At 37.2% G+C, this 18,629-nt stretch overlaps 1 pseudogene; it reads left to right on the top strand.

The window, feature by feature from the left end:
- The window catches only part of LOC140849728 (E3 ubiquitin-protein ligase AMFR-like), a 48,087-nt pseudogene extending 29,856 nt beyond the window's left edge, over positions 1-18,231 (top strand).
- Positions 18,232-18,629: the final 398 nt, after the last annotated feature.

Here is an 18,629-nt window from a genome sequence, read left to right as displayed (position 1 = left end):
CTTTTCATCATGATAGGGATAGTTTGCAGAACTGGTACGAGTGATGGCTGGAAGAGCTTTCCTTCTTGTTGGTTTGTGGCCTTCCTCTCCTGGGAGAACAGCGACCTCTAGTGGGTTGTGCTGGGCAGCTGCGTGCAGACAGGGCTTCTGCTTCCTGCCAGGCTGCTATGGAGTTTATCTCCGCTGTTGCTGTGGGTGTGACCTGGCTTGGGCTGCTGCTCCAAAATGGTGGAGCCCCCTTGGAGGGGGCATGGCCGTAGGGCTATTTATCTCCGTAAGGGGCCTCTGTGCTCCCTGCTGCCCAGGGGGTTAGTGTGCCCAGAGATCCCCAGATTCCCTGCCTCTGGACTAAGTGTCCTGCCCTGCCCCTTTAAGACTTCCAAAAAAGCTGTCACCAAACCAAAACAACAACAACAACAACAACAAAATTAAATAAATAATTAAAAAAATAAAAAGTGAAAAATGCAAGATTTTCTTTGTCCTCATGCGCCGGTCTCAGGCACCCGCTCACCGTTCTTGCTGCCCTGTTTCCCTAGTATTGGGGTTCCTGTCCCTTTAAGACTTCCAAAAACCACTCGCAAAAAAAAAAAAAGAGGAAAAAAAAATGTCCGCTCCCTTTTTTTTATGGTCTGTCACTGGCCTCAGGCACCTGCTCACCAGTTCTCCTGCCCTGTTTCCCTAGTATCCATGACCCCACGCATGTACTGTGTCTGCAGTATGGTCCGGATCGCTGAGGCTGGGTGTTCAGCAGTCCTGGGCTCCCTCTCCCTCCCCGTTCAGACTCCTCTCCTCCCGCTGGAAGCTGGGGGAGGGGAGCCCGGGTCCCGCCGGGCCGGGGTTTGTATCTTACCCCCTTCACGAGGTGCTTGGTTCTCGCAGGTGTGGATGTGGTCTGGATGTTGTTCTGTGTCCTCTGGTCTCTATTTTAGGAAGAGTTGTCTTTGTTATATTTTCATAGATATATGTGGTTTTGGGAGGAGATTTCCACTGCTCTACTCATGCCACCATCTTCAACAAAATTTTTTTTTATGTGTTGTGTGTTATGTTTGGGTCTGGGGAAGAAATAAAAATGACAGTATGGTCTTTGCTTACCTGAAGCTTACAGCCTAATGGTGGAGAACAAACATGAATTAACCACACACATTTGTGAGTGTGTAAGTATAAACTGAGATAAGTGCTCTAATGAAAGGGAACATGGTTGTTGAGAACTTGTAGCAGGCTAACTTAACTTGGAGGAAGTGACTCCTTGGGACAAATAGGAGTAGGGTCAGTAAAAGGAGGGAATCAGGTGAAAGAGTGTTTGAGATCAAGGGAACTTTTGTAGCAAGAGGAAGAGAACCCAAGGTGACTGAAATGGAAAAATCTGTGCATGTCTTTGGGTTTGAGGTGAGTCTCTTGTAAGCAGCATATAGGTGGGTCTTGCTTTTTTATCCATTCTATTACTCTGTGTCTTTTTATTGGTGCATTCATTCCATTTACATTTAGGGTGATTATTGAAAGATATGCACTTATTGCCATTGCAGGCTTTAAGTTCGTGGTTACCAAAGGTTCAAGGTTAGCTTCTTTACTATCTTGCTGTCCTACTTAAGTCGCTTATTGAGCTATTATAAACACTGTCTGGTGATTCTTTATTTATCTCCCTTCTTATTCCTCCTAGTCTATTCTTCATATGTTGGGTGTTTTGTTCTGTACTCTTTTGTGTTTCCTTTGATTGCTTTTCTGGGTCGTTGATTTTATTTTTTGCCTTTAGTTAGTATTTGGTTGGTTTTCTTTCTTTGCTGTGATTTTATTTTCTCTGATGACGTCTATTTAGTCTTAGGAGTGCTCCCATCTAGAGCAGTCCCTCTAACATACCCTGTAGAGGTGGTTTGTGGGAGGTAAATTTCCTCGGCTTCTGCTTGTCTGGGAATTGTTTAATCCCTCCTTCATATTTTAATGATAATCGTGCTCAATAAAGTATTCTTGGTTCAAGGCCCTTCTGTTTCATTGCATTAAATATGTCATGCCGTTCTCTTCTGGCCTGTAAGTTTTCTGTTGAGAAGTCTGATGATAGCCTGATGGGTTTTCCTTTGTAGGTGACCTTTTTCCTCTCTCTAGCTGCCGTTAATACTCTGTCCTTGTCCTTGATCTTTGCCATTTTAATTATTATGTGTCTTGGTGTTGCCCTATTAGGGTCCCTTCTGTTTGGAGTTCTGTGTGCTTCCGTGGTCTGAGCAACTATTTCTTCCCCTAGTTTGGGGAAGTTTTCAGCAATTATTTCTTCAAAGACACTTTCTATCCCTTTTTCTCTCTCTTCTTCTTCTGGTACCCCTATAATGTGGGTATTGTTCCATTTCGATTGGTCACTCAGCTCTCTTAGAATTCTTTCATTCCTGGAGATCCTTTTATCTCTCTCTGCATCAGCTTCTCTGCATTCCTATTCTCTGATTTCTATTCCATTAATGGCCTCTTGCATCTCATCCAGTCTGCTCTTAAGTCTTCCCAGAGATTAGTTCATTTCTGTAATCTCCCTCCAGACTTCATCCCTTAGCTCTTGCATATTTCTCTGAAAATCCATCAGCATTGTCATGACCTTTATTTTGAATTCTTTTTTGGGGAGATTGGTTAGGTGTATCTCCCCAGCCCTGTCTCAGAGGTTTTCTGGACTATTTTGAACTGGACTAAATTATTCTGCCTTTTCATGGTGATAGAGGTAGCTGTGGACCAGTAGCACATGTGTCATCTGGGAGAACAAAGTCCTTTCCTGCTTGCTGGACACCTTGTTCTTCTCCGCTGCCTTTGTTGGTTACCCACACTCCTGGAGCAGCTTCCAGGTTAATCCCCTAAGCTGCTGTTGGAGGGGTCTCTGTCAGAGTAGTACAGAGCCCTGCCAGGAGTGGCAGGTGCGCCATGTGTGCTCTCCCATGAAAGCGGCACCCTTGCTGGGCAGCTGTGTTCCAACAGTGGCCTTTGGGTCTGGCCTGGGTAGCTGTGCGCCGGGCTGAGTGGCTGCTGGGGTCACGGCTGCTCCTGGGCTGCTCTTCTACCACTGCTCCCAGCTCCCATGGTCCTCTCCCGGGCCCCTCTGGTGCAGTCGCTGCCTGTGTGCACAGGCCGTTCCTGGGCTGCTCGTTCACCACCACCACGGGCTCCTGCAGGCTGCTCTGTCGCCGCCACTGCCGGCCCACGTTAACCGGCCCTGGGCCGCTTGGCCGCTGTGGCTCATGCAGGCCACTCCCAGGCTCCTCTGGCGCCGCCTCCCCTGGCGCGCTGCTGCTCTCCCACTACTGGGCCAGTGTGTTGGGGTTTGCACTGGTTGGGGGAATGACTGGCAGGCTGCTTATCACTGTGAGGGGCTTCAGAGCTGCGCTGCTGCCCAGGGGGTTAGGTTGCCTAGAGTTCCCTGGATTCCCAGGTGCTGAGGTGCGTGTGTTGGGATGACTTCGTCCAGCTGTGAGGTCCCTGTCCCTTTAAGACTTGCAAAAAGCACTCACTTTTCTTTTGTCTCAGGGGCGCCGCTTGCAAGGACCTGCTGGTAGGTTTTGCTTTTCCATTTCTCTAATATCCAGCACCCCATGCATCATGTGTCTGCACTCCTGGTGTGGATTTCTAGAGCTGATTGTTTAGTAGTCCTGGGCTTTCACTCCCTCCCCTCTCCAACTCCTTTCTTCCCTCTGGGGTCTAGGGGAGGGGGGCGTTCAGGTCCTGCTGGGGGACCTGAACTTATATCTTACCCCCTTCATGTGGTGCTGAGTTCTCGCAGATGTAGATCTAGCCTGGTTGTTGTACTGTATCTATTGATGTTTCTTTTAGGAATAGTTGTATTTGTTGTATTTTCAAAAATGTATATTTTTTGGGAGGAGATTTCTGCTGAACTACTCATGCTGCCATCTTGTCTCCTCCTCAAAAAACTCTCTATTTTAATAGAACTCTGTAGTTAATTAAGTCTGGTGTGCCTCCCCAATATTCAAAAGCACCATCCTAGAAACTGCTAGGTTCAAATTAAAGAAATAAGAATGTGACCAACCTACCTTTTTAAATAGTAACTGAAATTATGACTGTAGACTACACTGTTGTTGCCTACATCAGGCAAAGGACCAGTAAGACTCTGATAAATAGAAACAAATCAAGGCCAGTAAGGGTACTGACAAGTCTCTTGTTAGTTTGCCTATTGTGCATAATTTCTGGAACACTGAAGTATTTTACCTACGCAAATTTAGCCTAGAGAAAGCTGAGCATCTTTTTGGATTTGACAGCTCTTGCCATGAAACTCATCAATAGTAACATATCAAACAAAGTTAATTATTTCTGGCATCTTCCTTTTAACAGTGAAAGAATGAGTCAATACTTTTTAAGAGGCCTCATGGTAAATCCCAAAGATATTTTTAGAAATGAAAAACATCTTGAAGGTTTTATTTAACTTCTTTTAACATTTAAGATACAATCTTATGAAGGAAAACAATGAAAAGTTATCAGATTTGTATACTTAAGAATTTAAATGCTTGAGAAACATTTGGCTACTAAATGGAAAATAGCAATAAAACATTGAAAAATAAACATAGAAGGCAACATGATAAAAAATTGTAACACTTTGTAAGTGAGAAAATTTTGCTTTCTTAAATAAATAAGCACATAAAAGCGAAGGAAATCACATAAAAAATTTCTGGAAAAACACGAAATCTTTGCTTTCTAGGAAGATTGCACAGAAAAAAAACCCTTCATATTTCAGTTGAAAGCAATAAACAGCTGAAGACACAAACCCATTAAAATTGAACAAACTTTGCTAGGATTTTAACATGTTTTATTGCTTGTCATACTCATTGTTTCCATATACTATTATCTAATAAAAAATGAAATGAAATTCCCTTTCTTCGTACCTTCTATTACTTTCTATATCCATCAGATTTTATCCTTCATTCTTCTCCACTCTGGAAAGGTCAGTCATTTCATTTTAAGAGAACACTATTCTCTTTCCTTTAACAAAAACACTTCTTATTACTTTGTACATAAAGTCATGCCTCTCTGCCAAGTCTGTTTATGGTAGAATCTCATTCAAGTATATTAATTATGACTTTTAACCAAAGTAATTTCTATTTTACAGAGAAAACTCAGAGAGTTGATAATTGTCAACTGTCACATGGTAGCATATTATATAAACAGAGCTTATGAACATACATTAAATATCTTTGTACAGACATAGGCATCTATTATACAACTTCTTAAAATAGACAGAAAATTATAGCCTCTCTGTAGAATATAAACATAAGAAAAGAAAGCCATATGAACTTAAAACTCAGCTTATAATCAGTTTTTAGCATTCTAAATGCTCAGAATGATCTAGGCATCATCCAGTTAATGTCCATTAGTTAGTTCAGTTTCATAGTAATCCCAAAGATTTTATAAATTAATCTTCTAGCTCACATACCATAAAATGTAATTATCATTGAATTAAAGGGTTCAGAATGGTGAGTTAATTTGGCTAAATGCCAATTTACATTTTTCAAAGCTTTACACATTAAGTAGGAAAAATGGTAGCTTGTTTGATCAGTGATCCTATACAAGCTTAGGAAGAACACACTCAAGTACCTAAGAATATAATAAAACATAAACTTGTATTATATTTAATGATGATAAATCAGAGAAGACATGGCTATTTTTATTAAACAAAAATAATAAACTAGTTTTAATAGTAAAACTTTACCTGAAGTGTGGGAAGTTGGATTCTTAAAATATTTGTTATGATTCTATAAGAATACTCTTTTTAGCATATTATAATAGCTCAATTTATTTTCTAGAAATTTTTGGAATCTTCACTATATATGAACTTATTTATCTCTGTAAGCCATTAAGAAGAGCTCCTTAATCTTTAGAGAGATTTTTCCTGAGAGCTCCTTTTGTGTACCTCATGATTAATCATTTCACTTTTTACATATTTTCTCTTTTCTTATCCAAGACAAATTTCCCTCACAGTGTCCTTTCTCTTTAGAATATCTACAAGTATATTTATTAAGACATTCCCTTCTTTAAGGTTGAGTGACTGATAAGGGAACATCTAGTTATTTTTCCTGTAAGGACATATATTTATTAATGATTCTATTTTGTCTTCATTCTAAGGTGTTTTCAAAACATTCATTTCAAAATGCTCTGCTTCCCTGGAAAGCATAACTTTTCTTTTTGTTCTAAGATATCTCTAAAAAAAACCTGATCATATTAAAAGTTTACCAAAGTGGCCGTTATAATTCCACATTATCTTTGATGAAATCATGGTGTTTAGGAAGTCAAGTGTATGAATTTGGGTTATAATGTAAATACTTGTAAGAGACAGGATTCCTTCCTGGAGTAAGAGGCATAGACTTAACTCTAGGCAGAAAGATGCATGAGGTTCTAGGAATGTTTGATCCCCAAATGCTCTTTATGTACCTTTTATCTTGGGTCCCACAAACCAGTGCTTGGATCATCCAACTGCAGACTTCACACAAGGAAGAGAGTAGTGACCTCTCAAGTCTCTCATGTAGACAAAATGAGACAAGAATGAGGCAAGTTCTCATTAGGTTTTGTTGACTAGTTTATGGCAAAATTCTGTACAAAAGATGCTTGTCTGAGAAGAAAGCTACTGAATTTCTTAGTCCCCAGGGTTGACTTGAGGAACAGGCTTATTTCAGTACCATTTCCATGCTCTTCCCTGTGAAATTTCCTCTTGTTCATGGACAAGGAAACTAGAATGTGTGGTATTTGAGTGGATTCCTAGACATAAAGGGAAATACTGTTTGTGAGTATTTCAAATTCCAGAAAAAAATTCATGCCAGTGTATGAGAAAGAAACTTTTCTAAAAGATGTTTTAGATTAATTTCCTCATGGGAGAATAACATTTCTAATATCTTGAACAGGTGTATTAGTGTAAAGTGACTTCTGAAAAGTTTACTAATATTTTAATGTACAAGACTTTTTTATATTTGTGTAAAAATTTTGCTGTCATCTTATATAAATTGATTTTTCAGATTGAAATAGAATTTAAAATTAAATATTAGTACATGCTTGTTAGAATGGCTAAAATTAAACAAAACAAAACAAAACAAAACAAAAACCTGACCACAGTAAGTACTGGCAAGGATGTGGAGGAACTAGAAGCCTCATACATTTAAAATGGTACAACTACTTTGGAAAACAGTTGGGTAATTGAATAGTTAAATGGTAGTACTTGGAAGAAATTACTTTTGAGGACAGCAGTATTAACAGTTTAGGCTTGGGAACGAAGTCTGACTTAGTGGTTCCTCTGCTGGTTTTACCTGGGATTATTCACACAGCTGTACTCAGCAGGTGGCTGAGCTGGAGCTGGTTGGTCTAAGGGGCTTCATCTAAGATTGCTTGTCTCTTCTCTAGTAGTCTCACTTTCAAAGATGCCAGTGTGGCTTTTTCACATGGTTCATTTCACCAATGAGCTGGAAAATGTGAAAGCTTTTTAAAGGCCTCTGCTTGTATTACATTTGTGGATGTCGTATCAGCCAAAACATGTCATATCACCAACAGCCAAGCTCAGAGTTAATGTGGAGGGGTCTACACAAGAACATGGACCCAGTGGTTCATTAAAGGCCATTAACCCAATAATCTACCACAATAGATGTACTTTCCCCCTCATTAAATATATAGACTTCAATCCTGTTCAACTGTTTAACGTTTTTTTCCTTTAAAATGATTCATTCCTTTCTTTCCGTTCCCTACACTTCTGCCTTTGTTCATGTTATTAATTCACATTTTTACTTTACCGGACTTTTTTCAAATGCTTCCTAATGGTCTCTCTACCCTTGTTATTTTTCCTTTTTAATCACTTCTTGGCCTTTTAGAAAAGATCAAGGGTAGATTTCCTTTCTAAACACACCTTTATACCACCACTGGAGTTATTTACTTAAAACTGGATCTAGTTTAGTATTATGTAAAGTGTGTGCTTTGGATTATGACCATAATGGATCTCTTCTGGGTCATTTGCTGCTTGATCTTGTGCAAATCATTTAAGCAAGTTTCCTCATCCTTAAAATAGGTATATAATCCTGAATTAATAAATAGTGAAATGATGAAATATGAAAAATCTTGGCATAGTATCTGATGTATAACAGCCAAGATATTAAATTTAGAAAAATTATAGGTTTAGTCCACTGAAATTATATCAGAGCTGAATTCCTATTTCAAATCAACTGGTTCCCACTTCTGTCTGTTACTGAAAATAGAAGACACTTGGTATGAATGGGAGGGTCAGGAAAGAAGGAGTGATTGGTATTGTATTGTTGCTTTAAGGGGTATTGAGCTATCCAACTAGTTTAGAAGAATCAATAAGTTAGGGTAATACAGTCCTCTCATACACAAATATATTTTCTGGCTCCTAACTCAAGGTGGCATTATTTTTGTATTGACAGAAACAGAATGAAAACTAGTGTAAATAAATAAATAAAATAAATAAAATATCTGTGATATACCTTGTATTAATAAATTTGATGTAACTAAAGATTCAGACTTTTAAAAGAATGAAACAAAGATGAAGCAAACAAAATATTATGTTAAATGCAAGAAATTTAAAAATAGATAACCCTCTCCTATGTGGTATTTCAGAGTCCTGTGTTTCTATTGAACTTGTAATAGGAACATCTTCTCTTTGGTGTGTAGTTTGATGTCAGTGCTTTTAAATTTAGAAAAATTATAGGTTTAGTCCACTGAATATATCTTGACAATGACCTTGGTTGCTATGCAACTATGTATTTAATAAAGTCAGTTCTTGAATATTCTTATAGTCCATCCCTTCATGGGGTATTGGAGATGGGGGTCATTTTAGCCATCTTTTCAGCCAACAATTTAAATTTTAGCCATCTTTTAGCCAACAATTTAAAAGTGAAAGGTAATGGGGAGATCCCACTTGGAGAGAGAGGTTCTGAAGGATGAGACCATGTAGAGAGAGAAGGCACCATAGTCAACATCCAGCACCAAGTCCCTGTTGGGTGATTGAGGACACCTAGGACCTTCCAACTTGCTCAGCCACCAGCCAGCTGAACGAGCCAGAAATGACCATAAGGAGCAAAGACAGGCCGTCACCTCAGAGCCCTGCTCAAAGTCCACACCCACAGAAGCACCAGCTATAAAGATGTATTTTAAAGTAAAGGCAAACTATATAGAAGACAAAATAGGAAAATATTCTTATTAACGATGCAAAAATTGAATGAGTCACAGCATGTACAAATCATAATGAAAAAGTTAGTATATTTGGCTATAATATTAATATAAGAACTTTTGCTCATAAAAATATATTGTGAAGAAATGACAAAAGAAACCACGAATTGGAAGAAATATTTATAATTAATATAACTGACAAAGTATGAGCATTCTAGAATATATAAGGAACTCTTAAGTGGAAAGAATTTTAAAATCTCAGGAAAAAAAAGACTTTAAAACGGCAGTTCAAAAAAGAGGAAAATTTAAGAAACAATTTAAAATACTGAAGTTTGCTAGTAATCATAAAATGCAAATTAAAACCACAGTGAGACACGATTTAGTACTTAACCATATTGACATCAGTTAGAACCTTCCTGTTGCAAGTGTTTGTGGTAAGTACGAAGACAACATTTATGCATTGCTAGTGGGAAAGTTAATTGATACAATTTGGAGAATAGTGTTTTCTGAAAGAGGTATACATCTTTTTTTGAAGATATATACATATAACCTCTAAATTAATCTTTTATGTTCCTAAGGAGAATCCCACTGTGCACTGTTAAATTTAAAAAGAAACAGACAAAACAAAAAAGTGTTCACAACCCAAAATGTCCCACACAGTAGAATAGAGGAATATTTTGCAGTATATTTATATGATGAGACACAAAGAACCCATTAATGTATTACAGTTATATTTGGTAATGTTGATGAATCTCACAAATGTAACAGGGAACAAAAGAGCAAATTGTAGAAAATTATGTATACTGTTGATAAGAAAAATATTCAACACAGCCGTCAAGGTCAGCAGAAAATTCTCGGCCCCCTCTGCTTTTTCTCACTCCTCCAGGCTCTTCATTGGCAAGATTAGCAGAACACTACTGGCCTCCCTCTCCTCACTCCTCTGGCCTCTCACTCCTCTGGGCTCCTTTGTCGCCCTGCTTGCTGCAAATGCTGAAATGCCACATATCAAATTAGTATAAATTGCCCCCCTTGCTTGTGCTCGGGGCTCAGACTTTTGGAGATTGCTCTCCTCCTAGCTTGTCCGTGTAAAGTAAACCTCCACCCTCCAAGACCTCCGAGTGCCTTTTGGTTCTTCCATCAGTGATCCAGTCCAGGTTTTCTGGTTTTCTGTAACACTATAATTAGATATAGATAGGTAGGTAGATTAGGGGTACAAACATATGTGAAAAAGTCATGAAGAAATACAGGGGAATGGAAAACATATATTTTCAAGATGGCAAAGTGGAGAAAATGGATTGAAAAGGGACAGAAAGGGATTTTAAAGATGACAGTAATGTTTTTTTTTGATACTGAGTTGTGAGTGTACTGGTAATCATTGTATCTACATTGTATCTTCTTGCCTGCCTTCCCTGCCTCCCTCCCTTCTTTATCTCTCTCTTTCTTTGTTCCTTTCTTTCTTCCTTCACTCCCTTCTTCCTTCCTTCTTTCCTCTCTTTCTTTCTTGCCTTCCTTCCTTCCTTTCCCTCTTTCTCTATTTTTCTTCTTTTTCCTCCCTCCTTTCCTCCCTCCCTTCCTTCATTCCTCCCTTCCTTCCTTCTTTCCAGCTGTCATGTACCTATCTAAACATATTTATGAAAAGGGAGTGGCTAATTTTAGTTGGGTCATTAAGAGATTTTGTGAAAGAAACTGTGTTTGAACTAAGACATGATTGTGTATTCTCCAGGTGTTTGGTTAGAATAGGGAGTGGAATGGAGAAGGTGCAGAATTACAGACAGGCATGGAATAACAGGGTGATGTTCAGTGGTGTAGCTAGAAAAAAAATGGCTTCACTGAAGATTTGGAGCATTATCTTGATGGTCATAGAGTTTTCAGCAGGGGAGTGATATGATCAAGCTCACTTTCTGGCAACAGTATAGAAGATGAATTATAAAAGGCAGGAAGATTTTAGGAGATTATTGTGATAATTTCAGTGAAATACTGTCTGGATAGAAGTAGTCAGGATAAAAAAGAGTAAATAGGTACTGAAAAGGGAGAATGGGCAGAATTCAATTACCAATTAATCTGGAGTAATTATATGTCATTTCCTAGGCTGCATTTGCCTGTGGCAATCCAAGAGATGATTTCCAAGGACATGGGCCTGCCTGTCTTTGACTTGGGCATGATTCATTGTCTCTATTGTCTCTGCCTTCACATTGGTGCTGAGTAACCCCATTTCTACATTGTTGTTCCAGTCAGTACTACCAGCATTGCTGGGGTCTCATTTCTGGCATTGCCTCTTCTCTTAACATTACTTTTATGGTTGTTTCTGTTGGTTCTAGTCCAACACCATTGTCATTGTTGCTGTTTTTGCTGGCTCCACTGCCACCAGGGCCATGGGCAGTCCAGGATTTTCCAGGACTGCTGTCCCATCATGTTTGAAGGCTCATTTATCTCCCATCCCTATTGCTCCACACTGTCATTGCACTGCTTTGTCCTTGGGGCCATTTCCCACAGCCTCTGTCCTTTGGTGCTATAATTCATCTCTTCATTCTCTTATGTAAGTCTGAATCCTATTGTACAAGTCCACCCTGTCACGTAACTCAAATGGCCAGTAGGCCAGAGAGGAGCAGGATGGAAGACAGACTGAGTAGAACTGTGGTTGGAGAAATTAAATGGGTTGTAGCAGCTGAACCTTGAGACATTTGAGGGATTATTCTGTGGACTATCCAAAGAGAGCAGCAAGCTCAACTGTGGGTTGGACATCTGTTCTAAATAGCAGGTTCTAATATGCTCATTCGAGCCATAAGAAAAGTGGAGCCAGAGCTGATGTTCAGTCAAGTGGGCCATAACATTGAAGTTTTGAGCCACTAATATAACAGAACCCTAGCCTGTGATAGCCAGCAGAGGAACTCATACAGGATATCTGTCCTATTCCAGGTGAAGGATGGTTATTAAGAGGAAATATGGTCTCAAACACCAAAATAGGCGAGAGTTCAAGGGAGCGGCCATTCCTAATGAGGTATGACTAAAGGTTAGGAGCATGGCCCCTGGGCTCAGATTACCTGGATTCAAATCTCAGTTATACTACTAACTTAACTACATGACTTTGGGCAACTTCTTTAACTTCTGTGTCCTCATCTATGAGATGTGGATAATAATGTTATCTACTTAATAGAGTTGTTGTGAGAATTTAATAGATTAGTAAATGTTATGTGCTATGGAAAATGCCTGGCAGATAGTTGACACTTAACAAGTAATTAGCTGTAGTATTACTGTTAATATTACTTCCACTAGGAGGGGAAACCAAGACAAAACAGAGTCCCCAAAATGGAGCCAATAGATTCTTAGGGTGGAGCAAGAAGAAAATTCAGGGGGAATTTACAGCCTGAAAGCAACTGGTGAGGACTCATGTCTGGCACAGTGGCAAGCACAGTAGGTTGGCAGGGCTAGGCTGTTACTGTACTTTCATTCCAGAGTCAAGACTGGCTGAGGAACAGGGCCACCTATCCAGCAGACAGATCCTCAGTGACGCCCCCTGGGAGGCTGAAGAAGGCAGGAATTTATACCCTCCAGAATTCCTGCTGCCATCTTGCAGGCCTCCCTAGGGAACCCAGGAACACTTTTGCATGTGTGTCCTCCCAGGACAACAAATTCCAGGTCCAAAAGGGACTTTAACATTATGCACATGTGTAGTCATTTCCATCCCAAGGAAGAATGCTCTGAGAGTTGTGATCATCTCTTACATTGGGGTCAGGGTGATTTACCTGTCTTTTCTTTCTAAAGTGCACCGTACCCAGTGTGCCTGGCTTGAAGGCTATTAACATGGTCACACACACTATCACACAACCCTCTTTAATTATACTTGAAGTCGATCTAGATGATTAATCTGCTTGTTTGAATTATTTTCAGCTTAAGTTCAAATGAAGAGCAAACATTTCACTCAGATGGATTCATAGTATTTGTTCCTTAGGGGTATTTTTGGAAAATATAAACATAAACTTCATTTTGTACATAAAAGGGTAATGCTAAGTAGTCTAAATTAGGTAATGCTAAGTAAACAGCTTCGGTATAGTCTCAATACAGAAATAACATGGAAATTCCAAAACTTTTTTATTATTATGAGTGCATTTGAAATTATAGTGTTTCTGAACTACCACTGACGATATCATTAAGGTACAGAATTGCTTTCTCAGGTGATTTGACTATTAAAAAGTGCTTAAGATAGATTATAAGTTGGCAAATGTTATCATACACATTGTTAAAAATGTTTAATATTTTCAAATGTCACAGGTGAGCCTGGAAATGTAATATCAAGTAGTGCACAGTTTTGGTTTATTTTGTAGTCCTTTGTAACATTTACTGTGCTAATCTTTGGTATTAATATCCTGTTTTTTGTTTGATGTGCTCTGGGTAAAACTTAAAAAATTTTTTTATTTTGTATAAAATGTATAGTTTGTTTTTGAAATACAGAATTTCTACTTTGGTTTTCCTATTGAATATGTGTTACAGATTGAAGTTTTCAAGCCTGAATAGTACATACAATCATGTCTTAAATAAATTTTTTGGATTAAGCTAGTTGATATGGTCCAATGGTGTGATTTATACTTCCATGTACATATTATTGTATTTTTGATTATTTTTTGATTGTTTAACAAAGGTACCTAATAGAATATAAGGAATATACAAGTAGGTATTTTACTAATTTTCCTTTCTTGCACTTGTGTGCCCAGATGCCAACAAATTGTATATGTTTTTTCAGGGAAATTTTAGGAAAGAAACTTGAATATTTTGGGCTGCAGATTTTAATTTCCTTAGGAAATACTATTCTCACAGGTATCTCAAATATTTTCAAGTTATGGCTATAATATTGATCAATAATATTTAAGAATGATAAAATATTTTCACATCTCTATGTTGGCCATTTGAAAATTATTTATTCTTTGGTACCTAGGCACAGATTTTATTTTATTCAAAAAGTTTCCCACTCTTAAAATTAAAAATGTGTTATATTTGCATGTTGGAGCCACAGTTACTAGGTAGAATTTGTACTCTACCACTGGTGTGATTCATCTTGGGAATGTTACTTAATCCTTCTGAACTTCAGTTTCATTTTGTAAAATGAAGATAAAGTTTGCAGTCCATACCCTTTTTTCCTAATCTTTCCCAAATAATTTTAAAATATAACAAAACAAGGAATTCTTATCCCTTACTATATTCCAGGTACTGTTCTAATCTTCTTGCATATATTAAATCATATAATCCTCACAATATTATGCAATTATTTTGAGCTTAGAGCAACAGAAGATTTTTGAGGAGAGGCATATTTACCAGTGACATTGTTGAGAACTACTACATACCGTTTAAGAGCAGATTAATTTTAAATCAGTTTTATCATTGATTGGAAAAATATATTTAAAAAATTGAAATATAGTTGATATACAATATTGGTTTAAGGTATATGACATAGTTACTTGACAGTTACATACTTTATCAAATGCTCACCTCCATAAGTGTAGTTACCATCTATCAGCAAATATATTACAATATTATTGACTATATTTCCTATTCTGTACTTTAATCCATGGACCAATTTATTTCAAACTGGGAGTTTGTACCTTTTTATCCCTACACCTATTTTGCCCATCTCCCATCCCCTCCCCTATGGCAAACACCAATCTATACTTTGTTTCTGTCATTTTTTTGTTCATTTGTTTTTTTGATTCTACATATAAGTGAGGTTATGTGGTATTTGCCTTTATTTGTATGATTTGTTTCACTCATCAAAATACCCTCTAGGTCCATTTATATTTTTGAAAATTGCAAGATTCCATTCTTTTTTATTCCATTGAATGCATGTACCACATCTTCTCTACGCATTCTTTTGTTGATGGACACTTAGGTTGCATCTTTATCTTGGCTATTGTAAATAATGCTTTGATAAACATAGGAGTGCATATATCACTGCTTTTAAATCTCCAGAGACAAGGCAATCCCTTGTTCTACTGCCCTGCCCTTGGAAAGTCTCTGGTAATAAAAATAGTTAACATTTGTTGAGTACATCAGAGTTAATGCCAGTTTAATCATTGCAATGAATAAATCAAGTAATAAATAGGGAATACCCAAAATGCCTTTTCCAACATGTTTTATAGTAGCTCCTAGCCAGGAAGGACTTGGGACTGACTTTCAGTTTCTTCAAAAATACTAGCTTGATTGGGATTGCATGTGATGGAGAGGAAGAATGCATGGGGGTAAAGGGAAATCTTTCTGGCTTGTTTTTCTCTGTTGACTCATGAGGTCTTGCAGCATATTTCACTCTCTTCATAATAGTTTCTCTCACTGTTGGTTGATAACATCAATATATAGCAGTGGTTAAAGTAATCATATTGTTTTCCTATATTCTATAGATTATTATTATGAAAGTAGAATTATAGTGTACTTTTTGTTTCTTTACATTAATCATTTGGGAGAATTTGCCTGCTGTCAATACAATACTAATTTTACTTTTTTATACAGATAGTAGAGGGAAATCATTTTTCCTTTTCCAACCTTACTTCCTTATTTTTGTTGTGAAAAGAGGAGGTATTTAAACTTTTTCCTTTATTTTCTATTGTTTATTTGTTAAATATGTAACCTTGATAAACATTTGGTAGTTTACTTATTCCTCATTGCATTACTCAAAGAAACCCTGCCTGCAGGTATGCAAGGAGAACAATATCAGGTCATATTTTTTTATCTTATTAACTTGTCTGCTCTACTCAGCCTCCTCTATCCTACAGGGCCCCATCTGCAGCTTTAACAGTATTGATTAATTCTACAAAGGGTGGTTTAAACTGCAAAGCAGAACTTGGAATTGAGCCAGAGAGTGGCCATATATTCTGAGGCATCTTTACAGCATAGAAAGAAATGTTTTCCAGAGAAAATTTTTATTATCTTGCTAAAAGACAGTCCAGAAGTTCCTGTTTTAAATAGTTCTGGAGGACCATAATAATTAGATGATTGTAAACTTGTAATAAAAATAACCTAGTTTGGACTTTCATAGTGACTGTATGTTGGCTATCAGGAAAAAGGGGGTATTTCTTACACTCAGAAAGGGAGACCATTCTGCTGTCCGAATAACTTGTGAAATTTTTCATCCAGAATGCTTTTTTCCCCTTAATTTTTGCTGTTACCAGATCCCTGTGCATGGCAGTATGAATATTTGCAGTGATATCTTAGCAATATAGAATAGCACCTGATTTAAAATGATCATTTCCACAAGATATGAATCATGTGATTTGGGAAACAGCTTATTTTTAGAAGTTTCAATTTCTTCATTTGTAAAATCCTTCTCAGGATGGTTGTGAAGATTAAACAGGACAATATGTGTGACATTATCTGGCACAGAGCATTAAGTCAGTGTGGAATCAGAAAAGCCATGTTAGGTGACGAGAATTCCCTAAGTCTGTAAAACATCTGTATTCACAGGTGCTATGTATTTTTCTTGAATGATTTGATATTTAAAAGTCAAAGGGTAAAGACATATATGTTTGGTAAATAAGGATTAGCATGTACATTTTAAACTTTAGAAAACAAATTTACTTAAATTAGCTAAATCAAGGTAATTATTTTTTAGTTGTTTCTTAAACTAACATGGTCAACACTATTTACTAATGTTTGATTTATTGAAAATATTTAGAGATAACTTGGCTCAGTGACCGTTTTTGTTGCCAATGAATTATTTATAAAAAAATGGAGTAAATGAGAGGATTTGATTATATAGAATAATTAAAAGCAGATATAATATCATTATCACAGATTATATTCTCATTTCTTCCCCAAATAACTGTGTCTTATCTGAAAGCACCGTTATTTTACTCTTGGTTTTATTTATGCTCTATTGTCATGAATTATTGTGAAAGTAAAATAGATATTACAAAAACCCCCAAAGAATCCATTGATAGTATATTCATATTGTTTGAATTTACAGTATTTGTAAAATTGTAATAGTTACTGATGCATGGTTATAAAATATTTGGTAAAACATTTTAATTCAGTAAGATTAGGAAATGATTTAATAGTCTCATGTTGGGAATTAAAAAATTGCCAGTATTCTCAAATTCTTATCATTTAATGATGCAGTTTAGTTTATTGTTCCTTTTAGACATTTCCCAACTCTAATCCCACTGCTGCCATCATTTTTGGTCTTCTCATTGGTTCTTCACATTGACTATTTAAGTGATAACTTCACTATTTTCTCTTCATACAATCTTTTCTGCTTCATTCTCTGCTCCACAATATAACCAGACATTTAAAAAATAAAGATTGTATCAATACTTCCTTTAATACCATTATATGGTTTTTCATACCTAGAAGGAAAAGTTTAAACTACCTAGTGCTGTATAATAAAAGCCTTAGATGACGTCCCCAACTTTCATTGCTGCTGTGTCCCCAGCACCCCATGCCCAGTGCATTTAAGGTGCTCAGTACATTTTTCATGAATTAATGAATGGGCCTCCCATTTCAGGCTTCTGCCCCTCACCTTCTGCCCATTCCCACACTCAAATATTGCTTTGCTTTGAACATGCAATACTCTTTGCTTCCCTGTGCCAACTGCATTTAAGGCTGTGGAAAGGCTTACATAAAATGGATTAAAGGGATTTTGTCTGAGACTCATCAAAATGAGTTCAGGCCATAATCAAGTGCAGAAAATGGTTGGCATAGTTACATATTACAAAACAAGGGACTCATACAGAGACTGAGGGAACTATCAGGGCATTTATAACTGGGGCTTTATTTTAATTCTGTCCTTGCTGTTGATTAATTTAGATTCTAGAAAAAGCAAAGTCAGCAAATGAAATAATACTGCTCCATAATGATGAAATAAAATTATCTCTCACAGGAGAAATCCCACAACAGTTTGGAAGAAATTATTTGGGGAGAAGATGAATGCGAAGCTATGAAATAGACTGGAGAAAGAAGAGAATTCTGGAATGTACTAATTACAAATAAGAACCTGGAGAGAGCAGGAGAAGGTATGGCTAGATCCTGAGATGCAGAAAGGGAAGAGTGGGAATGGAAAGGGCATAAATAGTGAAGAGGGCAAGAAGGGGTGATTCAGAGTATTGGAATGGGAGTACCTACTCAGGGGGGTCAGCTGGGTGATAGCATTTTGCTGAGACTTGTATTTTTTTGCATAGTATATAGTCACAGGGTCAAAGTAATGAAATGGGATAAAAGTAACGAAGAGGTAAAAATAATTCCAAAGGGTATAATATATTTATGTTTGATGAATGAATTCCTGGAATAATTATGCTTAATGAATGAATTCCTCTTGGAAGATATTTGGGGACATTTTAGTTAGAAAAGAATATGACCATAAAATAACTTGGAATTTAAAGAAGAGAAAACAGGAAACACAGAATACATCCATACATCCACAGTACAAAACCAAAGCAGAAACAACTCTGACATAGGAAGGAACAATAAAAATGAAAGAAAGGAGAAGTAATACATTTTGTGAATGGAACTTGAAAAGGACA

The sequence above is a fragment of the Manis javanica genome, chromosome 5 (genome assembly GCF_040802235.1).
Source record: "Manis javanica isolate MJ-LG chromosome 5, MJ_LKY, whole genome shotgun sequence".
Classification (NCBI taxonomy): Eukaryota; Metazoa; Chordata; class Mammalia; order Pholidota; family Manidae; genus Manis; species Manis javanica.
Note: the sequence above shows the minus strand (reverse complement) of the source record. Positions and strands in the feature narration are given on the sequence as shown.